Here is a 25,878-nt window from a genome sequence, read left to right on the forward strand (position 1 = left end):
AGTGAGCTCCCCATCACTAGAGTTATACAAGCAGAGGCTGAATGATTATTTTGTGGGGATGTGGTAATGATTTCATACCTTAAAGTGATTTCTGATGATATAGTTCTCAAACGTAAAACTTGCATTGCCTATTTGGTTGTGAGATCTAGATACTGCATGTTGTCCCTACCTTCCTCGAGCTTAACTCTATACCAGTGATTGAAAAGCGTCCATATTTCCAAGGCCAGCTCTTGTTGATTGTCCCTGGCTGTCTGGAACACTGCTAAGAAGGTTTCCAAGGCTATGTAATGTGATAGATTGGTAGTATCTGCTGAAAACCAAAAAAAAAAAAAGAGCACAACATCTCATTTTTTACCACAGTTATATATGCAGCAGCTGTAATATATAATATGGATAATTTTTTAAAAATATTTAAAAAACTAACCTCCCTTCTCAATAAGCAAAAGTCTTCTCTTTCCACCGGCATGGTAGGTAAGGCATGAGGTTTATTGCCTCAGGGAAGGGGCATAGGATGGACCCACCTAGAACAAAGAGTCCATGGGTAAGAAAGAAGATATGACATAGAGCAATTTCCAACAGACAGAAAGGAAAGTAGAGCTCTACCTGGGAGGAAGTGGAGAATTCTGGAAAAGAAGAACCTGGGAAGAAGTAGCTGCCTAAGACCCCCCCCCATTTCCCCCAAAATCCCCCTCCCCCCTCCCCCCCCCCCCCCACACACACATATACCTCTAGGCCTTAGCTCAGGGCAGGGGATGGAGACAGATAGAAACTCTGAGGGGAAAAAGGAAAAGCTGAACCCAGAGCAAGATCCACTGCATTTCCATTTGGAATTCCAAGGGAGACCACCTCAGGTTGCACCTGTGCCACCATGGGGTGGCTACAGCAGGTACAGATGACAGTGTGGGATGTTCAGGAAGAGAGAGGACCTGATGCCCCTGAATGTCTCTGCTTACATGTGGAGGTGCCTGGAAGTTCCCACCCACACATGGCAAGGGACAGAGAAAGCTGCAGGGCTGAGAGCAAGGGACCCACCTTGGGTGGCCCTCCAATGGCCAAGTGACCAGATGGAGGATGTGGCTGACCTTCAGTGAGGTCTGACACAGGGTTGAGTCAATGAGGGAGGCGGCCAAGCCCTGAAGGTATCAAGACAGCAAAGCCCCAGGTACACCACCGTGATGTGTCAGTAGCAGACGTGCCCAGGAGCAGACAAGGAGCAGACAAGGCAAGGAAGGGTCCAGATGGAGGTCAGAGGAAGCTGGTAGAGAAACACAGAGCTAAGCCCAAGAACCTCTCTCTCCAGGACGTGAGGATGGAGAAACCTCCCTTGCTCCAAGACAGGGGGGAAGGCAGGGGGCACCCTCTGAAAGCTCTGACAGCGGCCCTGCACTTTAAATTGGCTGCTTTTCCGAAGGCCCTTTAAACCCAGAAAAGACTCGGGTCGTGGTGTCAGGCATGGCTCAGACAGAAGCGCTTTCTCCAGGCGTGATCCGGACCGTTTCAGCGTCAGCTCCCTCCCAAGTGCACACCATCCACGCATGCACGGTCAACCACCAGCGCCTGAGAGGGGTCGCTAAGGCCAAAGGTCTGTAACAGAAGGAAAGAAATGAAAGGATGAGGCGTGCAGAAGCCATGACAGTGTGAGAGGAGGGAAAGAGAAGGAGAAATCCATCCGAAGGGTAACAACCACTAGCACTACTGAGTATTGCTCATGGAACAGACAGTCTGCACCCCCACTGCTCCGAGCATCACCCTGAGACCAGCAGTTCAGGCATCGCCCAGAGCTTGTTAGAAATTTAGAATAGGGCAGCCCGGGTGGCTCAGCGGTTTAGTGCTGCCTTCAGCCCAGGGTGTGATCCTGGAAACCTGGGATCGAGTCCCACATCAGGTTCCCTGCATGGAGCCTGCTTCTCCCTCTGCTTGTGTCTCTGCCTTTCTCTGTGTCTCTATGAATAAATAAAATCTTTAAAAAAAAAAAGAAATCTATAATAGCAGGCCACATCCTAGACCTACTGCATCTTTTTTTCTTTTTCCAGCTTTATTGAGATATAAATGACATGCATCACAGTATAAATTTAAGGTGTGCAATGTGATGACTATATGTGTGTGTGTGTATTATTTACTACATGTGTGGTCTATGTGTGTATCACAGTAAGGTTAGTTAACATCCTTCACCTCCCATAATTACCATTTTGTTGCTGTTGTTATGATGAGAACATTTAAGATTTGCTCCCCTAGCGACTTTCAAGTATTACATATACAGTATTGTTAACTGCAGTCACCAAGGTGCACGTTAGCTCCCCAAACTTGTTCCTCTTACAACTGGAAGCTTTTACCACTTGCCTAATAGCTCTCCATCTCCCCTGCCCCCCAACTCCTGGCAACCAGCTTTTACTTTCTGCTTCTATGAGCTCAGTTTTTTTAGATTCCATGTTTAAGTGAGATCCTGCAGTATTTGTCTTTCTCTGTTTCTACTGATCTTCATATGAACCCAGGCGATGTGTGAGCACATTCCAGTTTGAGACCCATTATGTTACATGATTTAACACATTCAATTCAACATGACAATTCCATGACTTAAAGAATCTTCTCCACACCCCCCGCCCCCCCCCCCCCCCCGCCATTTTGCAAATGAGCAAACTGAGACCCAGCCGAGTTCACATATCCAGTAAGTAACTGGTAGAACCAAGATACCAAGGCAAGCAATCTGACCCTAGAGCCCACCCTCTTCACTATACCAAAAGCTTAGGTGACTCCACTGGTTGGTTTCTGGTCAACTGTGTGTTTGCAATTGTGTTGATGCATGCCTAGAACATTTGGAAAGATCTGTGGACATACAGCACGGACAAGATTTCCTTTTCCAACATGTTTTCCAAAGTAAAACACCAGATATTCACGATTCAATCATGTCTAGGATTCGGCGTGATCAAGAGCCCCCAGTATTTCAAGCTTTTGGGCAACTCATAACTATCATGTCTAAATTGTTCTGCTTGTTCTAAATTTGCCCTACGTGTGTACCTTTCAAGAATAGTTCTTTTAGCTGATAAACCCCCATTTTCAAATGCAAATGTGTTGTGGAATGTAACCGTTCAATCACTTCTCCCTCAAAATCATACTACAGCTGAATTACTCCAAAGGAATCCGTAGTGAAGCACGGAACATTTTCAAGCATAATCCTGTGGCGCTTTTCATCTAAAAAGGTGACTAACAGCTTGCATAAGCTTATAACCAGACTTAAAGCCTAAAATCCCTGTGGAGTTTGCAAAGGGCATCGAGACAGCAAGCCAAACCTGAGAAACACAAATGTCTTTGCATGCTGACTTATCCACCCGTCAGTCACGAAACCAGTCTGAATTAAAATTGCTGTTACTCATTTCAGTTCCACAACCTCTATTTTCCTGACAGTGAGTTGCAAAGGCACTCCCTCCTCTCTGTTAAGAAAAATAAGAAACAGCTCCTACCTAACAAATGTTAATTAGGTCACGCAATGTGGTGAAAAGCGATTTGAAGTGAGAGGAAGCCCACGCACCACTACCTGACATCAAGGGGGTAATTGCAAACATCTGTTTGAAGGAATGAATGACTCTAGCCTCAGGTCCGGAACTCACCAGCTCTTTGACCTTAGGGAGCTCACTGTGCTTTCCCGGCTCATTTTTCTTGGCCTCAATGATTTCCTGAGATTCCTTCTAGCTAGCTCCACAGCCTCAGATTTTAAATCAGACCTTAATTATGTGCTAAGTAAAGTATAATATATTTCATTTGAAGGATGGCATACTGACAAAGATGGTTAAGGAGATGACAAGGCAGCATGGAAAGTACTCATTACATAACATGGAATACAAAATGTTGTTTATACTTTCTAAAGCTATGTAAGATTCTGGGCGCATTTGGACAGAAGCTAGAAGAAGAGGGAACAAAGAAAACAGAGTGAGATCATGGGTGGGTGAAGTTTCCTTGTAGTTTGAGTTCCATTAACTTGTGTTCAAAAAATCATATTTTCAGGGAAGCATATCTTGATGTTCTATGGAAGAACTGTTGGCCTGGTATTCGGCTCTCAGATTTTCTCAGCTTCCGAGTTGATGGTAGCCAGGCTGAGCTCCCTGCTGTTTATGGACTGTGTCAGGAGGGCTCAATGTTGTTCCCAAAGTGGTCATATGCCTGTGCCCAGGAGCTAGGCCTCCATCCTCTCAGCCTAAACCTACAGTCACAGACTCTACGCTTGCATTTCCCTCCACTGCTGGCAGGGAGGGAACAGGTATGGAACATAAAGGTACAATCAGAGGACTCGGGTGGGAAAGGAGCTCCAAGTTTGCTCTGTCCTTCCTCTGAGGAAGTCCACTTGGAGTGTCTGCCTGGTTCATGAAGAAGCCTTTCACAGCCTGCCCTTTATCCACAACCAAGGGCCCCAGCAGCCATGTTGGACAATATGTCCCTGCTCCCTCCCATGGCAGCATTTGATGAGACCAGCTAGCACCTGAGATGGCCAAGCAGAGCCTCTTTGTCAGAAATTTGAGGTTGGAACTAAGAAAGAGTCAGTCTCTTGAGATGGTTAAATCTAAAACACGTACGCATGGGTGCTAATGGGATAGACATTTCTGATCACCCACGTAGACTGTAAAAGCAGAGAAAGCTCATATGGGGAGTGGGATGCCTTTGTGCTCCCTGTGCCAGCCCCTCCCTAAGGGATACTGCAGCCTGCCCTTGGTTCTGTGCAAAAGCCTGAACCCTTATATCAAGTCCCCTTTCAGCTTAGGCTAAGCAAGCTGGTTTCTGTTCCTTGCCATCAAAACTGTCCTAATACGGGGCGCCGTGGGTGGCTCAGTGGGTTAAGCATTGACTTTTGGTTTCAGCTCAGGTCATGATCTCAGGGTCCTGGGGTGGAGCTCTAAGTCAGGCTCTGTGCTCATGGGGGAGTCCCCTGGAAGATTCTCTCCTTCTGCCCCTCCCCTTACTCATATACAGACCCATACTCTCTCTCTCAAATAAATAAATCTTTAAAAAAAAAAATCCTAATACAGTTTAACTATGGGAGCCTCCCAGATGCCATACAAGTACTTGAGATTCCTTCTAACTCCAGAGTGATCTGGCCCTGCCGAGAGCCCCACCTGGTCACCCACCTGCGTCCCAACCACACTGGGCCTCTGCTGGTGGTGCCACACACTGGGTCTCACTGGGGCTTCATTGCTACTCTGCCTGAAATGTTCATAGCCTGCTGAGCTCCCTCTCCCCAGCCCAAAGGCAGAAGCAGGTAAAAAGCCTGGCTGCAGAGCCTGCTTCCTTCCTCCCTTTATTTCAGCCTTGCATGTGATTAAAGCACTCAGAGTGCCGCCTGGGCTGCTGGGAACTGCTCCTCCTAATCCTGCCCTGCCAGAGGAGACTTTGAGCTTTTGGAGAGCAGGCCCTCCCGGGGAAGCTGGGGGAGACTCGTTGCTGCAGCCTGCGATGCTGCTGCCCTCATTTGGTTTTGCTGCATTCTTTATTTATAAGGATCCTGACCATCCAGGTTAAAGGCTGACAGTACCCAGCATCCCCGCACTTAATGAGGAGCCAACAGTTTGGTGGAAAAAAGTCGATCTGGGCTGCTTCTCAAGTTACAGGCACAAGTGAAAGAAGAGAGTTTCTCCGAACACACCTGGGAGAGGGACACCCTGCCTCCTAAAAGATTTTCCGGAGAGCAGCGAATGTGCCCACTTTAATCCTACCTATTTGAAAGGAACACCAAATAATGACTTAGCATTATGTAGTGCATAACGCAGCACCTCCCAAAGTCATCTAACCGAGGTGGTGTTATCATCCCCGGTTAACAGATCAGGAAACTGGTTAAGCAACCCGCTGAGGTTACACAGGGACGAAATGGGCCTCTGGGCACAAAGCTAATGGCCTGGCTCCAGCGACTGTCCTCTAAGCCAGTGGTTGTCAGGATGTGTTCCAGGAACCAGGAGCATCGGCATCACTTAGGAGGAACTGGTTCGAAGCGCAAGTTCTTGGGCCCCCACCCGGACCGACTAAATAACATGCTTTGGTGCCAGGGCCTGGCAATCTGGGTGTTAACAAGCCCTCCAGGGGATTCTGGTGCATGTGCTAGACCCTCACTATTCAGTGGGGTCTGGGTTCAGCTGCATCAGCATCACTTGGGAGTGATTAGAAATGCAGACCCTCAGGCACTGCCCCGGGGAGTCAGAATCTGCATTTTAACATCTTCTGGTAATTTTTTTGCACATTAGAGTTTAATAATTAAAAAGCACTGCTCTTCACTATGAGACACAAACAGCTGGCCCTTAATATAGTGCCAGAGTGGGCGCCTAGGTGGCTCAGTCAGTTAAGCATCGGTTCAGGGTCCTGGGATAGAGTCCCACATGGGGCTCCCTGCTCAGTGGGAGTCTGCTTCTCCCTCTGCCTCTGCCTCTGCCCCCTGCTCTTGTCCTCTCTCTCTCTCTTTCTCTCAAATACATAAAGTAAGCTCAAAAAAGAAATATGTGTAGATATATAACTAATAAAAATAACCAAGAACTACTCAATTAAGAAATAGCATATATATATATATATATATATATATATATATATATATATAGTCAGAACTCTCAGTCCTAGGGCACATGCTGCTTGGCCTAAGTAAACAAAGTGTGGTTCCACTTTTCTTATCAGTGATTGATTTAATACTAGACCTGTAAGCATAATTCTAACCAATGAGTCAGGAGAAATGAGCATAAATGTTTCCTTGGTAGTAAAAAGAAACACAAGGGCCACCTCAAACTCATTAAGATGGGTACTATTGACAAGAAGAAAGGAAGGACGGAAAGTATTGGCAAAGAGGTGGAGAAATTAGAACACATTGCATTGTGGGAATGCAAAATGGTACTCTGGAAAACAGTTTGGCAGTTCCTCAGAAAATTATAAGTAGAATTACCATATGATCCAGTAATTCCACTTCTGAATGTAGAGACAAAAGAATTGAAAGAAGATCTCAAACAGATATGTGTGCACCCATTTCATAGTAGCATTATTTACAATGGCCAAGAGGTGGAAGCAACCCAAGTGTCTACCAGTGGATGAATAGATAAACAAAATATAGTATATGTATAGAATGGAATATTATCCAACCTTAAAAAGGAAGGAGGGATCCCTGGGTGGCGCAGCGGTTTGGCGCCTGCCTTTGGCCCAGGGCGCGATCCTGGAGACCCGGGATCGAATCCCACGTCAGGCTCCCGGTGCATGGAGCCTGCTTCTCCCTCTGCCTGTGTCTCTGCCTCTCTCTCTCTCTCTCTGTGTGTGACTATCATAAATAAATAAAAATTCAAAAAAAAAAAATTTAAAAAGGATAAAAAAAAAAAAAAAAAGGAAGGAGGTTCTAACACATGATAAAATATGGATGAAACTTTAGGACATCATGGTAAGTGAAGAAGCCAGTCACAAAAGAACAAATACCATATGATTCTACTTACATGAGATTCCTACAGGAATCCAGCTCATAGAGACAACAAGTAGGCCTGCTGCCAGAGGCTAGCTAGGGTGAAGGGGGAATTTGGAGTTGTCAGTTAATGGACATAGAGTTTCAGTTTTGCAAGATGAAAATAGTTCAGGAGATCTGTTGCACAACAGTGTGAATATACTTCCCACTACCAAACCGTATACTAAAAAAAATGGTTAAGATGACAAATTTTACGTGATGGATGTTTTACCAAAATTAAAAATAATTTTTTAAAAAAGAGGCCCCAAAGAAGAGAACATCTCCTTTCCTGCTTCTGGATATTATCTTGTCTTCATGTAGTAACTGGAAGAGCTGCCAAAATTTTGGGGCCCTCTGGAGAGAAAGAAAAAAAAGTTGAGAAAAATACAACTCTTTAGTGATGCCTTTAAGTCATTGCATTAACAAGCCCTGGATCAGCCTTATCTCCAGGATTCTTATAACGTAAAATATTTTTAATTACTTAAGCTACTTTGAGTTTTCCGTTATTTACAGCCAAAAACATCTTTACAGATACAGGGCTCTAAGTGCCCAACAAGAGGCAAGCAGCCAATATGGCTCATGAAGATGAGAGGCCTGGCTTTGAAGCTTTCAATTTTGCTGCCACAGCAGTGAAATTGTCTGGCGGTGATTATATAGAAAAATCTCCATGCCCTACTTGTTCATAATTTCTTTTTTTTTACTTTCCAGATATTGCTGTGCAATATATGCTTTTATAAGTAATCACTAAATTATGCTAACTGCTTGGATGGCTATCATATCATGAAATACAATGCAGCCATTAAAATGATGTTGAAGAGGTTTACTTATTAGCATGAAAAGCATCTTACCTGTGCATTAAGTGGAGGTAAATGCAAATTACAGAATGGTATGATTCCATTTCTTATGTATTAGCTCCAAATAGTTATAGATGACAGATAGATGAATGGATAGAAATATAAAAAATATGTGCAGAGGGAACAAGAAAGCAAACAAAATATTTACACTGATTATATCTTGGAGCTAGGGATTATAGCTATGTTTTATTTTATTCTTTTTCTTATATATTTTTCTGAATTTTCCTCGGTGAACCTACCTAATCTCGGCTAATGAAAATATAGGTCTTTTTAAACCTTATGCAATAGTTTAACTCACTTTGCTCACGCGAATCTTTTTTGTTTGTTTGTTTATTAAGATATTATTGGTGACGATAGAGCTTAAAACAAATCGACCCAAAATCAAAAGTTACATTAAGCTGGTGCAGATGCTCCATTTGGAAAACAGAATAACTACTGCTATAAAGGTGGAGAACAAAGTGAACAGCACAAAGCAGAGGCAAAGCGTTCCAAGGGACAGAACAGGGCAGGCGGGTGGGCACAGGGTGTGGCCCACGGGGTGTGGCGCACAAGGGGTCATAGCGGAAACCTATCCAAACTCTATGCCTCTATGTGGCCTATCAAAAGAAGGAAACCGAAAGCTCTACAGCAATGGTAATAAATAAGAAGCCTTGCCAGAAGGAAGGTGGCCTGTATGTCCCCATCTCCCAAGCACAAGCTGGAATCTGGAGGCTTTGATAAGGGTATCAGCCTTACAGGGACAGAGACGCTGGGGAAGGGGGTCAAAATCATACATACATGATTTTTCTCAAAGACCTGAGGATTTAACTCCATTTGTGTCGAACTTTTTAACCATTTAAAGAAGACCTTTCCATAACGTATGACATAGGTCTCTGCCCCTCCAATGTATGACATAGGTCTCCGCCCCTAAAATGTGTCTAGTAATCACAATTAATGATGCTGACAATGTGGGTTTGTTGCATTATATCCATCATTACACTGTAGTGTTCTCTGTTAATATTCAAGGCTGTGGCACACTTTGCCCCTCACTAAACGCCCCCAGTTTGCTGTGTTTTTAGTTCTTGGATCTGCCTTAAATAGTTTCAGTACCGTCAGGCATTCCTCATTATTTTTCCTAGTGTCTGGCTGTTACACACCCTCTCCTCGCCTCTACTCCTCAGCCTCCAATACACTGAATCTTTCGAAATCCAAAGAACTCCACGGTTATCACTGAGTGTAAAGTAGGAGTAAATATCTTCTGAGCAAAACTCCAAAAAAGCTTTCTTGTGAGAGAGGCCCGAGAGCTTTGGTGGGAGGAAGCTTATGCCATTTGGCTGTACACAGCCTTTGTTGGCTCCCCTCCTGGCTCCTACATGTTTTCTAAATTGGCAAAGACGCTGGAGACCATAGTTCTGCATAAATGAAATGAGAGTGCTTCTAATAACTAAGAACTACTCGATTAAGGAATAGCATGACTCCAAATCTCTGGACGTGTCTCCTAAAGAAGGGTGCAGATGGCAGGAACAGAGCCAACCGGGGTCCCTTCTACCCCCATCAAAGTGAGGTTATTTAGGTTCACCACCTGGTTATTAGATTCGCCAGATGGCAAGCCTGAGTAACTGCTCGGAAAGAGGGTAACCAGCCAATCCATTACCCTAGCACAGCCGATACCGTTAATTTAACATGTGATGCACATACTAGTACATAATATGGGTAATGAGGCATCACAGAGCCATCATAAAGGCAGCCATCTGGGCTCATGTGGGAGCCCTGTGCACAGTGGCCCTGGGAAAAACCCGACTGAGTTTGGCACAGCAGGGGCCAGGAGGAGGTGGGGGTGGGGGAGGCGGGAAGTGGGGTGCGAGCCCACGTGTCCGCTGTCCACAGTGTTCAAATCTTCTGCTTCCATCCATAAGACATTGCTGACTCCTGCCCGGTTCTGAGAGTCACCCAGGTCTCAGCTTTTCTGTGTCGTTGTTTTCCACTTTGATGAAAAAGTATGATATTTTTACACCAATGCAGGGGAAATGGAACTGTGACTCGAGGTGGATCTGAATGCTTTGACAGTTCTAGTCCAGCTCTGACAGTTAGTGGAATGGCTTTCCTTTAGGAAAAGCTGTGTGTGTCTGGGGGGAGCTGGTGGAGGGGGGTTTGGGGGGAGGGTTCACGCCCTCTGGCTCTCCTCTAGAACAGGCTTGTGGAGGAGAAGCTCCAGCTGGTCCCACTGGGACTGCCACAGAGGATATGGGAGCCACTGGGAGGAAGGCCTAGGAAGAAAAGCGGGGGAAGCAGGCCGTGCCCCCCAGCCGGGCACTGGACGCCGCCTGGGGGCAACAGCACTCCTGGTCCAGGTTCATATCCCTTGGGGCTCCCCCACAGTACCGGGAGGGGGGCACTGCCCACATCAAGTCTGGGTTCCTGGCTGTGGGCATCTGCACTTACTCAGCAGGTGCTTCGTGGCTACCGGGCGCCAGGGCACCCCAGCTAAAGGGCTCCCAGGATGGCTCTGTCTGGCTTAGTACAACTAATTCCATATGAATCTGTAGTTACCTCAAAAGGAAAAGTGTAATTACAAACTAAATTAGAGTGGTTAAACCACCTCAGTGGTTTAGCACCGCCTTGGGCCCAGGGCCTGATCCTGGAGTCCCGGGATCGAGTCCCACGTCAGTCTCCCTGCATGGAGTCTGCTTCCCCCTCTGCCTGTGTCTCTGCCTCTCTCTCTCTCTCTCTCTCTGTATCTCTCATAAATAAATAAATTAAAAAAAAAAAAACTAAATTAGAAAAACTTGACTCTGTCTGAAAGGGAGCAGCTGGGCAGAAACCAGTGAAGAGATCCAGGATTGTGGTGAGCGAGGGATAGGGGACAAGCACTGCACTGAGGGTCCCGTGAGGAGAAGGAGGGGGATGAGGAAGGGGACCAGCAGAGGTGCCCAGCAGGGGGGGCCGGGAGCCCCTTTCCTGTCTAGGCCCCGCAGGCAGACCCTGGGTGGCCACCCGGTAGGCACCTTCTAGGTTTCTTCCCAGCTCTAGGAATGCATGAGATGCTGACCTATTTTAAAACCAATTTTCCTCCCTGGCTCATGTTTTGTTCCCACTGACCTGTGACTGTAAATAAAGCCGTGTGTGTCTTTAATCCAGCTCTTCTCAGAAGCCGGGGACTTTCCACCACTGAACTTCTGAGCTGTCAGTTGGGGCGGGCACTGCTCTCGTGACCCACTCCAAGTGCCCGTCACCAGCCCTGCTGCAGTCTGAAGACTGTCCTGCCCCACGCGCGGCCCCTGCTGCCGTCACTGCCACTGCCACTGCCACTGCCACTGCCCCGGGGAAAAGGAAAGTCCTCACCCGCGCCTTGTATCAAACATACATTATTCTTTGGGGAATATAAAAATTAGTCAAAGGGAATAAAGGGAAAGGAGAGAAAATGAGTGAAAATATCAGTGAGGGTGACAAAGCATGAGAGACACCTAACTCTGGGAAATGAACAAGGGGTAGTGGAAGGGGAGGTGGGCGGGGGCTTGGGGTGCTGGGTGATGGGCACTGAGGGGGGCACTTGGCCAAATGAGCACTGGGTGTTACGCTAAATGTTGGCATTTTGAACTCCAATAAAAAAAAAATACAGGAAGAAACTGAAATGCCAAGGGGACTTCAATGTCCATGACGTTTTTACAGTATTGTCTAGACGTCTGTCGTGTTCATTTCAGATCCCTGAAAATGCACAATAAGCCCGCGAGGCCACCAGTGCAGGTATCTCACAGAAAGAGTAAAAGGAGAGACAGAGCAGGCCTCACACCCCCAGCCTCTGACCCCAGCGCACGTTCTTTATCCTCAACCCCACTGCTCTCAGCCTAGGGTCTTGCCTTCTCAGTTCTTCTTTGCCTTCTCTGATCTTGGTTTCCTTCTTTCATAGTTCACCCCCATGCACCCTCACCCTTTCATCAGCGCTAACTTCGCTATTTCAAGGTTGGCTCGGCCTGGCTTCTCTGTGACTGGCTAAGTCGCCCAGACTGCAGTGTCTCCAGCCTCACTAGCTGATGCTTTCCTAGCACCTAAGCCCTTGATCTTCTCCTGTCTTCCTCCAGGATAATTCCTTTCGGGAATTATCAATCCCGAATTATCAATTATCAATTATCAATCCCAAATCATCAATTATCAATTATCAATCAATCAGCAATCTGATTTATCAGTCCCGAATTATCAATTATCAATTATCAATCAATCAGCAATCTGAAACAAGCCTTCCTTGGATGCCAGTCTATGGGCTCTCGGTGGGGTTTCTGCATGTTTCATAGCCACCGCGGTATGGAGCACAGCAAGACCAAAACCCAGGATCCCTGAGCCTAGAGAATCGGTGGCAAGCAACAGTCCCAGGAGTCCAGCTGGAAGAGGTTGATGAGACCCAGGAGTGGGTACATGAAGTGAGGAGACCATAGATGAGGAGTCAGGGAAGTGGATGATGTTACAGGGGGGCAAGCCCGAGGAAGCAGATAGTGTCCTGGTTTGTCTGCAATAGGGAAGGGCCAGGTGTGGCTATCTCCTTTTGCTCCACAATGTCTTAAAGGCACCACCTGTCACCTGCCGGATGACTGATTCAGCAGCCTGGGAGCTCACAGGAGGCCAGCCTGCCTTGGACACAACCCTGCTGATTGGAGCCAAAGCACCTCACATAACCATGAGAGGCCAAAGTCAACAGATAGCTTCACACTCTGAATCATAGAGAAAGTCAGGACGGGAGAAGAATAATTGACAGTGTCCCTGATCAAAGGAGAAATTGGCAATGTCCCTGATCAAAAGAGACACCTCGTCACAGCATATTTAGCGGAAAATATGTGGAAAACAAAAGTCGAATTCTCTGTCTCAGTGGCAGAGCCTAATACATCCCTGCCAAGAAGAAAGCATTTAATAAAATCCTTCCTTAAGTTGTATCTGGAGTAGGTGCTGTATGGAGCACCCAGTCAGCAAGCAGCCCAACCTCCCAGCTCAAGGTGCACTGCAAATACCCCGGATATGGACAAACAGACACAACACATTGGCCCAACAAATACTTACTGGGCATACCTCCTATATGCCATGTACCAAGCGAGGCTCTGACAGTAGACCAGGCTGCCCTATGAAGTTCTCAAAACAAGTAAAAAGAGACGATCAAGTCTGATCCCCATAAAACCAAGTGACAAAGGGGTTGTTATCCCCACTTTGCAGTTGAGTACATTGAAGCTCCCCAAGTTTAGATGAGTGGTCCAAGGCTGTATGACTAGTACTTAATGTATAGCTTAGATCAGTGGCCACATAAACTTTTATGCAAAAGAATCTCAAGGAATCCTTGCCTTTCAAGTCTCCGGTTGCCTATGGACCCTTTGTTACCTGTGCCAAAAGCCAGGTTCTCAACCTCTATGTTCACTCTCCCTCAGATGCCTCCACCTGTAATGCTTTTTCGATAGAAAGGGTAATGTATCAGTAAGGTTTTGTTCAGCTTCAAGCAACAGAAAAACCAACTAAGAGTGCCTTAGGCAATAAAAACAATTCTCTTACATAACAAGAGGTGCCAATTTAGGTAATTCCAGGGCTAGCCCTGTAGCTTGCAACTGTCATAAAAGAAAAAAATAATGCATTGAAAGAACCACGATCTGTCCTCCTTTCCAGTCTCCCATGGTTAGGCTCGTCACCTCGCATCTATAAAATGGCTGCTCCAACTTTCCTTTCATGTTGTCACAGGATTTTATCCAGAGGCAGACCCATATCACGGGGCCACCCAGCAGCAAGAATCTGGTATTTGTAACTTTCATGGGGAGGGAGCAGTGCACAATGGGGAAAGTGGGGAATGGCTATTGGAGAGCTTAATCAACAGTCTCTGCTGCTGGTCACTTTCTGATTCCTGATTAGGGTCAGAGCTGAAAACTAATTTTTTCCTGAGCAGAAATATGGATCCCTTGACCCTTGCTTTATTAGTTTTCTACTGCTGTGTTAGAGCTTAATGCAGTGGAAGTCTTGGGAGCTTAAGACAATACCTGTTTATTTTCTCACAGTTCTATAGGTCAGAAGTCCGGGAAGGCTTGCGTAGGTTCTCCGCTTAGGTACTTGCTCAAGGTGTTAGCTGGTCTGAGCTCTCATCTGGAGCTCTAGGGAAGAATCTGCTTCCAAGCTCATGCAGTGTTGGTAGAGTTCAGTTCCTTGCAGCTGTGGGACTGAAGTCCCCATGGCCTTCTTGGCAATCCACCAGGCTCACTCTCAAGTCCAAAGGCCATTCTCCACCCTTGAGCAGGGCCCCTTCCATCTTTAATGCCAGCAACAGTGCACTGACTCCTTCTCATGCTTCCATCTCCCTGACTTTCCCTTCTGCCACCAGCTGAAGAAAACCCTCTGCTTTGAAAATGCAATTAGAGGGGATCCCTGGGTGGCGCAGCGGTTTGGCACCTGCCTTTGGCCCAGGGCACGATCCTGGAGACCCGGGATCGAATCCCACGTCAGGCTCCTCGTGCATGGAGCCTGCTTCTCTCTCAGCCTATGTCTCTGTCTCTGTCTCTGTCTCTGTCTCTCTCTCTCTCTGTATGAGTATCATAAATAAATAATAAAAAAAATTAAAAAAAAAAAGAAAATGCAATTAGAGGGGCACCTTGGTGGCTCAGTGGTTGAGCATCTGCCTTTGGCTCAGGTCGCGATCCTGGGGTCCTGGGATCGAGTCCCCCATTGAGCTCCTGGCAGTGACCCTGCTTCTGCCTCTGCCTATATTTCTGCCTCTCTCTGTGTGTCTCTCATGAATAAATAAATAAAATATTTTTAAAAATGCAATTAGAGTAAGCCCACCCAGATAATCTGTCTTTTGCCATAATCATAGGTGTTAACACCAGAGAGTGACAGTCATGGGAGCCATCTGAAAATTCCATCTACCTCAGTTGCCATTAAAAAAAAAAAAAATCAGGATTTATTCTTGAAGGTCAACCCAGGGTCACGCTTCCCCGATTCATAATAAGGGCAGGAGGACTTCCAATCAAAGCAGGGACTCTGTAAGCCAAAAAATTAAAATTAATGGCTGCTGGGTGGACAACCAAGAGTGTCTGATTCGATCAACTTTTTTGTGTGAAACTGACCTATTAACCCTAATGTAGTTACACAGTGTAATAATCCCACCTAGCTGGTGGACATTTTTTTTAAATGAGAACATGGTGAATAAGAACCAATGACCGGGATGTGGATTCCTGTTTCATTTAACTCCCTCCCTCCCCCAGTCCCCTCCTCATCCTGCAGCTCCTCAGCTTGCAAGGTGCCTCCTCCTCACCCCAACTCATGAAGAATGCTGACCCACAGGGGTTTGATAGGGTTTTCTTATAAATGTATTCAGGTGGCTGGATTTCTCATGTTGACTTTTCACTAGTTTGCATCTATCTACTAGGCAAAAGGGAAGGACAAGGGTTTACAGGAAGAGGAAGCCCATCTCCCAGAGCTTACACAGAGCAGCCCTCACACTGACCCGTGGTGTTGATAATGAGCCCTGCGGGCTTTTCCACATCCTTCGAAAGAGAAATCACATGCCCTCTCCTCTACAGAGATGCTGCATTACTAGGTCTCGCAAGGCATTGTTTTCTATTTCACTGCCTTAAACTCAACTCAGCCCGTGTTTTCTTGGTTTTTGTTTTGTTTTGTTTTGTTTTGTTTTGTTTTTAATATCACTTAGTGTTTCCTGCTTTGTGACATGTGTGGACTTCATCTTTTTTTCCCCTCCACCAAAAAAAAAAAAAAAAAAAGCCTAAAATCCTAAGTCAGATATCTCCAAAGAGCTTACCTGTGTTTGCACAGACATGTGAAGAGCCTTAAGAACTGCAAATTATCAACCAGGAACAGCGCAATGCCTCTGAGAATTCTTTACTTTCCTGGATGCCGTGTTTACCTTTTAAGTGCTTTCAAGCCCATTCTCTTGAAGTCCCTTGCCTTACCAGGAGCCTTGCTCGTTTGTTCTTGTCTCCTTCATTCAGGGGCCTCCATCCATCAGTTTCTGAAACAAGGCAGGTTCTGTGCAGAATCAAAAGCCACCACATCACAGCCGACGGCAAGAGAATGCAGTGAGCATTTGTGCTTGTACACAGGCCTTCTCCCTTTGAGAGGTACCTCTGTTTGAAATGAATGAGGCAGACGAGAATGGTGGCTTCAAACACAACTATCCTCTTCTGGACTTTTCCTGTTGAAAAGTCCTGAGCAGCACTCTTACTAGAAAGTAAAGAGAATAAAAGGAAATCAGAGGTAGGCAACAGGTTTCCTTGACGAGAGACTCACACATGGCCTCAGCAGGCTGTGCCACTGGACATTTGCCTTTGCTTTATAGATTTGGGTCTGCAAGGTGAACATGAGAGAGGCTGTTTATTTCCCCCAGTGATTGTGAATAAAAAAATACATAAATGTCCTTCACCAAGAGCCTAACCTGGAAGTCTGACAGGCTCCTCTCTTTCCCGGTGCTTCTTCAGGGTGTCATTGCTGGTAGGAGAGCTGCGGGCACTACTATTGCCATGGCTATGACTTCTGGACCAGGGGATTGGCTGGTCCTTGGCCCAGCTCTTCCACCCAGCTGTCATGTCCTCTGCAGTGAGAGGCCTCCTTATTCCTTGATTCATTTTCGTATTTGGCCAGTTGGAGAGCACAGTTTTCCATGCCATTTCATGACCCTTCTTGTAGATCCTTAATGACACTAATGTTTATTTGGACCTAAGGACCTAAGTTTTGGACCTAAGCCTAAAACTTGGGCTAGTGGAAAAGATAAAATGAAATTCAGGGCTCATAGAAATGATGATCCTAATAATTGGCTTGAGGATCATCACCTTCCTCTCCGGATTGCTGAAGGTTTGCAATAACTGCTTGAAAGTTCGGATCAAATTATCTGGCCCATGACCAGGAAGCGAAAAGAAGAGTAGAACATGAACATGATGTGAAACCTCATTCATGAATTCAGCTTATTTTTCCCATCCTTATCTTCCATACCTGAATTTTTTTTAAGTAAGTCTTGCATCATTTGCATCTTTAAAAAGTGTCTTAAATTCTTTTGAAGCAAGGCTAAATATAAAGAAAGTGTAAGTATATTCCTCAGAGATCTGATGGATTCTTATTAGGATGAAAGTAAAAACAAGTGCAAAGGCTTTTCTTGCCAGGAGGGGAAGACTGCATAGCGCATAGAACACATTCTGTGTAAAAAACAAATGGGATCATTTAAGTGTATATTTTCTGTTGAAGAAAAAAATATACACATGATCCTTGCTTTGGCAGCACATATGCTAAAACTGGAATGTTACAGGGAACATTAGCATGGTCCCTGCTCAAAGATGACAGGCAAATTCATAAAGCATTCCTTAATGAACTCCCACTATAAGATAAATAAGATCCAGGGATCTAATTCACAGGATAGTGACTATAGTTAACAACACTGTATTATATACTTGAAAGCTGTTAACAGAATAGATCTTAAATGCTATCACTGTGCATGTGCAGGCATGCGCGCACACACACACGCACATCATAATTATGTGAAAGATAGAGATGTTAACTAATTATATCGTGGTAATCATTTTGCAATATATACAAGTATCTAATCATCATGTTGTAAACCTTAAAGTTACATATATGTCAATAATATCTCAGTAAAGCAGAGGAGAAAAAATTGCTTCAACTACAGAGAAAAAAATTCACACACACACACACACATATGCATACACATATGGTTGGATTCAAGAAAACTAGAATTCTTATACAAATACGGGATAAGGACATGACACTCCTAATCTCAGGAAGACCCCTAAACAATTAGGGACCCGTTAACATCAAGTCACTCACACAAGATTTTGGTCAGCCTCTTCAAAACCCTAGGGTGGGTTGTGTGGACATTCCACACCAGCAAGGAGGTGCTTGGGGGGTTTTGGGAATCCCAGTTTCTAGTACACGGTAAAAGCTTTATACATATCTGCCGAATAGATGGAAAAGATAAGCAAAACAGGACAAAACAAAAAAACCCACAACAGCAAAAGCAGATGAACAACAAAAACCATTATGCCTACATACTAAGTAAGATAACCTTCCAATGAACTCGGGCAGAAATGATTTGGCAGCAGCCAGAAAAACAGGTGCGATCCAGGGCCTGTCCTTTGAATCTTCTCGACAGCACTTTGAGGTCGATGTTTTTATCTCTACTGTTTTTCAGATGAGGTTAAGGAAGGTTAACTAATTTGTGCAAGACCCCATAACTAGTAGGTGAAAGACCCAGGATTTAAGCCCAGAGCCGTCTGATTCTAAAAACAGCCAATTCCTTCCATCTACCCCAATATTGCCCGAGCTCTTCTCCTGTCAAGAACACACATCTGAGGCCCCATCCCAGATGCACTGAATCAGAGTCTCTGGAGAGGGACTTGGAAGCATATGTTTAACAAGAGACAAGATGATTACGATCATCACAGAGGTTTAAGAAAGGAAAACAGCTCTGTTGCCTCAGGTGGGGAAATGCACCCATCTCTCCCTCTCACTGATCAAAGAGACGCTATCAGAGATTTGAAGCTCACACAACAAAAATCAATCATGTCATTCTGGAGTTTATCAGATTATAATACTCTAGGATATTTATGCCTCACTTTAGTGATAAGCCTCGTCTGATTTAAGGTTAACTGGATCCTGAAACACAAAGACAATTTTGGAAAGTTGAAAACGGATGCTAGTGGAATCCTCAGACTTCTTTCACTTTCCTCTCTGTCCCTCTTTGGTCCTTTGGAGCAGAAGTATGAACTCAGCTTCAGCTCCTAGCAGCTTGAACTGATGCAGGAGTTCTGCTGTACAGGAGCTGGAGGGTTGCTGGAAGGAGAACGCCGGGCTGACCTCATGTCTGGTTGCCCACCAGATGGCTGTCATTGGACGAGCAAATTCCATGATCCAGGAAGTAGAAAATCCATCACTGCTTGGTTTGTTTTTCTTACCGTCAGTTTTTCCACGCCCAATGACAAGAGAAGAAGCCAGCTAACTGTCGCTTTGATCCCCCTCATGGAAGCAAACGACTTATTTGGGCCACCTAAATACTTAATGAATTAAATGGAAAACGACACGGTGATTCCTGACAGGGCTGAATTTAAGTCAAGCTGTGAAACTCCACAGCGCAGCCAGAAGTAGAGCTGGACCAGTCGAGCTGAAACCTGACCACTGCTTCTCAGCAATTTTACTGTAAGTTATTCCCATTATCTCAAGGAGAAATTTGAGATGAGTTTAGAGAAAAGTATGGAGCTCATTTCGCCCATGCTGAGCACAGATCTTTGTTTTAAGAAATTGTTTTATATGCTATTGCCAAGAAACTTGCTTTGAATGAAATTTCCAGGCCTGGTATCTAGAATAGCCGAAAATGACAGTGACATTTTACAAATAATAGTTTAATATGCTTTACTCTGCTTCTATTCCAGAATGTTCTTGATCTCATTTAATCTTCACAACAACTCAGTAAGGTTTATACTCTTAATTAACACGATTTTACAGATAAGGAAACTGGTAACTTCCTCATGGAGTCCTTAAGTAATTTTCAGAAAGCCCATAGCTCGTAGCCAAGAGCCCATCTCTTATCACTGTACCAGCTGCATTCCAAGGGAGACCATATATATAGGCCGTTCATTTCTCCAAAGACAAATTCCCCTATTAGATTAAATCGTAAGACCCAACAACATGTTTGTTGCTTAAAGATAGGTATCTGTAATAAAATGATGCTGAAATGCTAAAAATATAAAAAGTCTTATTGAAGAAACTTGTATAACAAAAAGGAAACAGCTGGTAAAAGTGGAATCATATAAAAGAGATCTTAAAATCAAAGAAGTGGAGTACAAAGAGGTTCCTGATTATAATGAAAAATATAGAAACAACAGTGAAGATGTGGATTACCAAAGTTAGAAGTGCAAAAACAAATGGAATAAACTTAAAAAACCAAACTACCGTAACGGGAGACGTGAATTCATGATCAGGCTAAGATAAAAATTAGACAATCTTAAAAATTAAATAGGCAGATTTCAACAGACAAAAAAGTTAAAAGTAATTGAAGATATGACAACAGTAGATATAATTTGAAAAATAAAAGAGGTTATGAATGCTACACTTAGTATACTAGAACTAGTGGGCATATTTTGAATTCAGTAACAACACTGACTATACATTTTTCTCAAGGTATTGGAAATAGTATATATATATATACTATACATATATATATATAGTATATATATATATAACTCTTAAATTAAGGTTCCAAAAATGAATCCAGAGGAAAGTTATATAGATATATTTTCTCACCACAGTGCAATAAAGCTAAATGTTAACGATATAAGTAAAAATGCAATGAAAGGAACTTTAGATAAAATAACGATTGAGCCTATAGCCTTGAAGGAAACAGTCCAGGGTTTAAACTGTAACTCCATCTCTTACCTCTGTGTGACCTAGGCATTTTATTGAACCTCTCTGAACCTTGGATTCGTCATCTAAAATGTGGCTCTACTTTGCAAAGATGTTATGAATTTTATCTATAAAGTACATAAAATAGGGATACCTGGATGGCTCAGTCAGTTAAGCGGCCAACTCTCAGCTCACATCTCATCTCAGGTTGTGAGTTCAAGCCCTGTGTTGGGCTCCAAGCTGGGCATGGAGACTGCTTTAAAAAAAGTACATACAATAATATAATACTAAGACTTAAAGGAAAGCTAAAACCCATACATCATATAATTATGATGCCATATTTTCAATGTAGTCATACTTTATTTAACTAGAAAAAAAGCCCAGAATCTTTGTTGGTTGAAAGCCAAAGTCTAGAAAATATATCTCTAAATACTAACAGTGCTCATCAGTTTGCCCTGGGATTTCTGGTGATTTTTGTTATTTTGCTTTATTTTTTTACTATAAATATAAAGGTAATGTACAATAAATAATAATATAATGTGAAATAAATATACACTTCTTTAAAAAATAGTACAAGAAGAAAATTAATATTAACATATTGAGTGCCCTATAGGTGGAGATTGCTGTGAACATACAGTCATTTCAGTGGTTGCCACATACATATATATACACATACATACACACACATATATACAGTGTATTTACAATATATAATAAGATAAACCCCAATTTAAATTAATTTTAAATTTAGATCTGTAAATTTATTTATCTAGATATTAATATATTTCCTATAATATATACTATAGTATTATATATAGTACTAAAATACTTTATATTCAGGGAAAATATAAACAAAATATAAACAAATGGTGAATTTGGGTAAAGGGTGTACAGGAGTTCTTCATACTAGTCCTTTAACATTTCTGTAAGCCTAAAATAATATAAAAATAAAAATTTACAGAAACAAAAACCAGTAAAAGAGTAACAACTTCTAAAAACAGCCGCGGAAGCTCTCCTTAGCAACAGGGTGAGGTAAGAAACTAAGAGCATGATAATAACTTATGGAATACTATAAAATTGAAAATACCACCTGTCAAAAGTAAGGGGAGTACAAACAATCAGAGCCCAGAGGTAAAGACCGAGATGCATTTTTGAAATATGATATAAGCAAACTAAGCATCTGATTTAAAATCTTATAAAAAGAAGAGAGTAAGTAAACATAAGGGAAAATAGGAAGAAAATAATAACGATGAGGAACAAAAATAAACAAGTTGAAAAACAAAAAATCAGTGGAAATAATTAGTAAATTTAATTTTTCGGTCTCTGAAAAGATAAGATATATTAAAGCCCTTGGAAATGTAGTAAATAAAAGAAAATTAGGAGTCAACAAAATTAAAAATATACAATTGATTTAACTGGTATAAAAGATTTTAACCTATAAATGATGGCAGTGCACAATTTATGATAATTTGAAATGTTCAACCAAATGGGCAAACAAAATATAAAGTTGGCAAAACAAGATGGAGAAAACATGAAAATGATGATAAAGGAGGAGGAACTTGAAAGATATATTAAAGAAATCCCTCACCTACTCAAAGAAATATAACCTCAACAAATATAGTGAACAATATTTCTATATATTCAAGAAACAGATTTTGCCATATGAAGTAATCGGTTCTCAGTCATGGAGAAACAAGACCAGCTACTCAATTCATCCTAAGCGATAAGTATCGTGCTCATCCACAAATCTGTGAGAAATACCACACATGCACACACATGCACAAACACATTCTTCGGATGGCAAACGTACTCAAGTGCCAACTCCAGTAAAACTGGTTTGAAAAGATTACAACCAAGTTCAGGCACCCAGTAGACTTTCCAAAAATAATTGTTGGCTAAGTGAATCCATAAATAAATGGCTATATGAATGAAAAAATTAATGCAGTCAATTAGCAAAGCCTCCTGAGGGCACGAAAAGCAGGAAGGGCCTGTGTGAACCACGTATTTGCTAACTTACTCATCACCTCATCCATGTCAGGCCCAACGAGCATAGACAGAAAAATCATTTTTCACTGAGCTTAGAGAATGCAGCTGTGACACGACAGTGTGATAAGCAATAAAGGTAAATTCCAGGAATGCCAAGAGATCACAACAAATCAAGGACACCTTTTATAAAAGAATTTGAGTTTTCTCTCTCTCTCTCTCTCTCTCTCTTTTTTTTTTTTTTTTTTGATGAGACTTAAAAGAAAATATGAAGAAATAAAGACACTAAGGATTGAAGAGTTAGAATTTACCATCCCCCAATATGCCACTTTGGCATTAGGATCAGTTTGAGCCAAAGGCACTTGAAAAACAACAGATTCGAGAAGGACATTCTAATCTTCCCTTTCTTCCTAAAACAGGAGATAAGAATTCCCCTGTGGAAGATGCCCTTCTAGTACCAGAGGAAAGAACCGTTCTTCAACAAAGAATAAAAGCTAAAAGAAATCTGTATGAACAGACCTTGTTAAAACACTTCTTATCTTCCTTTAGCTTCCCTACATAATTCAGTTACTCCTCCACGTTGCCTCTCTTTGTTCAACCCCGCAGAAGAGCATTTCTTTAGGTCTTCATTTCCTCATGAGGGCTCCCGTGTCCTGTAAAACTCACAAATTTGTACATTTTTCTTCTGTCAGTCTATCTTAGGTGGGTTTAATCCTCAGGCCCAGCCAAAAAACCCTAAGAGGGTAAAGGTAAATTTGCCTCTGCTACAGGATGTTCCTGAAGGAAAATACTGCTGGATCTGACTACATGAAAGTTTAACACTGTTCAACAAAAAAACACCACGGGCAATGTGAAAAGATATAATGCAGATTTCGAGGAGATAATTTGCAACTCATGCCACCACAAAGAATCGACATCAATAAGAGAAACACTAATGATGCAATAGGAAGATGGTCAAAAGATCTGAACAAGCAGTTGATAGCACAAGAAATCGAAATGACTGATGACACGCATAAAAGGAAGCATCCTTATTTTATTGAGCTTATTTTACCAGTAATCAGAAAGATGAAATTAAAACAATGAGATACTAGTTTACATCTATCAACAGGTGAAAATGAAATAGTCTGACACTATCCAGTGCTGCTGATGACGTGAAAGAACTGGAGAAACATTCACATTTTGATGATGATGTGTTCACTGGCGTAACCATTTTGAGAATAAATAGTCAATGTCCAGCAACACCAAAGAGATCCGTATCTTAACAACCCTGAGATTTCACTTCTAGGAGTAAACTCTAGGAGTTCTCACTTGCGGACAATGCAAGTCCATTGCATCGTTGTTTGTAACTGCAAAAAAACACACTAACAAAAAAGTAAATCACACAAATACCCACCAGCAGAACAAACTAATTGTGATGGACTCATACAATGAGACCATCTATAGCAGTTTTATCAATAGAGATAAATCTCAAAAATATAATGCTGAATGAAAAACCAAGTTGCAGATAAGTAAGCAGAGTATAAAAATTTGTAAGCATACAAAAGAATGCCATATATTTTATAGCTACATACATATGTTGCAAACATATACATGGAGAGACCCATAGGCACCAAACTCAGGATGTGGTTGCCTCTGAGCAGGGAAAAATAGGATTAGGTTTGGGAAGAGGTAGACAGGTATTCAATTTCATATCAAAAATAAGAAGCATATATGACAAAATGTTAGGATTTGATGGGTCTGAGGAGCAGGGTGGTATTCATAAATATTCACTATACCGTGATTGAAATCATTTTTTTAAGTGAACACCCCAATTTTAAAGATACATTAAAAATACAAAAACAAAAAAACAAAACAAAAAAAAATACAAAAACACACAAACTAGTATCTAAAATGTATAAAAATCATTAATAGGCAATTCATAAAGAATATCCAATAAAAATGAGAATGATGGGAAAGCCAAGTTTAACTCATTAGTTTAAAAAATTTAAAAACACATATACCATTTTGGCTTATCAGTTGAACATGAAATTGCAAAAATATGAACCGCTAATGTTAACAGGGGGAAGGGGAGGATAGAAGGGGGACCACATCCATTCACTGCTGACAAGAACTTAAAATGATATAAATTTACTTAATTTGGCAGTATATATGAAACAGTGAAAAAAAATACATTTATGTATATATGTGTATGTATAACCTTTGCCTCAGAAATTCTACTTTAAGAAATTTAGGAGCAAAGGAAGTGATAGGAAATGTGGGCCAAGATTTATGCTTAGGTATCTTTACAGCAGGATTGCTCATCGTGGTGATGTTTTAGATACGCTAAGTTGATGAAAAAAAATCAATAAGGAATTAAGGCAATTATGGTACATCTATAGAATGTCATATTCTGTAACTGTCTCAAATAAAATTTTAAAAGAATATTTAAAGCCACTGAAATAGTTCATTAATAAGAGGTTACAAAAACATTTGTAGAGTTGTATTTTTAAAAACAAATAAATAGGAAAAAAACCTTGGAGGAATCCAAATCAAAATGACAATAGTGGTTGTCTCTGGATGGTAAAATTTCAGGGGTCTTCTTCACTATGTTTTTCTTTTTGCTCTTCATTTTCTCAGTTTTCAATAATAATTATTGACTGATTTTTTAATAGAGTTATTTAAAATAAAATATTTTCCAAAATAAGCTTTGGTTGGTTAAAGATTTAAATATAAAATCTAAAGAACTTGGGAAAAATTGATAAAAAAAAAAAAAGTTTATCACCTCTCTGGGGGAATTTTTCCTTTCTCAGCCTGGAAGCAATTTTAATGATTGCACTATAAAAATTAGCATTACTAAAGATTTTTAGGAGGGAAAAATATTTCTATTAAACATTACAAAGAATTAAGATCTATCACGAATAGCTAATTCAAATTTGTAAAATCAATGTCAATTTCTAAAAGATAAATAGGTAAAAGATAGGACCATTCCCATAAGGGAAATACAATTAGTAGACAAACAGAGCGGGGAAAATGCTAATTCTCTCTAGAAATCAAAGAAATGTAAATGAAAGCAGTTTGAAGATGACAGTTTACATATTCTAAAAGAACCAGAAAAAATAAAAAATAAAAAGTTGAATGCTAATATCCAGTGCTGGTGAAGCTGCCCAGAAATTAACTCATACGTTCATTTACAACCATATCACTCCCACCCTTTAGGCAGAAGTGCTCCCACTAAGAATTTATTCCTTTTTTTAAAGATTT

General features: G+C 42.2%; 1 protein-coding gene and 1 non-coding gene across 2 annotated transcripts in view; both read left to right on the forward strand.

Annotated features, from left to right (window-relative positions):
• Positions 1-17,508: 17,508 nt before the first annotated feature.
• Positions 17,509-17,611, forward strand: LOC112918454 (U6 spliceosomal RNA). Its single transcript, XR_003234692.1, has one exon. It is a non-coding gene; the product is annotated as a U6 spliceosomal RNA (small nuclear RNA).
• Positions 17,612-18,989: 1,378 nt separating this feature from the next.
• Positions 18,990-25,878, forward strand: part of LIPC (lipase C, hepatic type) — a 152,422-nt gene continuing 145,533 nt past the window's right edge. The window contains exon 1 of the mRNA XM_025999557.2: positions 18,990-19,452. The gene's annotated coding sequence lies outside the window, so the exon portion shown is untranslated. The remainder of the gene's footprint in view (positions 19,453-25,878) is intronic.

Source organism: Vulpes vulpes, chromosome 15 (assembly GCF_048418805.1).
Source record: "Vulpes vulpes isolate BD-2025 chromosome 15, VulVul3, whole genome shotgun sequence".
NCBI lineage: Eukaryota > Metazoa > Chordata > Mammalia > Carnivora > Canidae > Vulpes > Vulpes vulpes.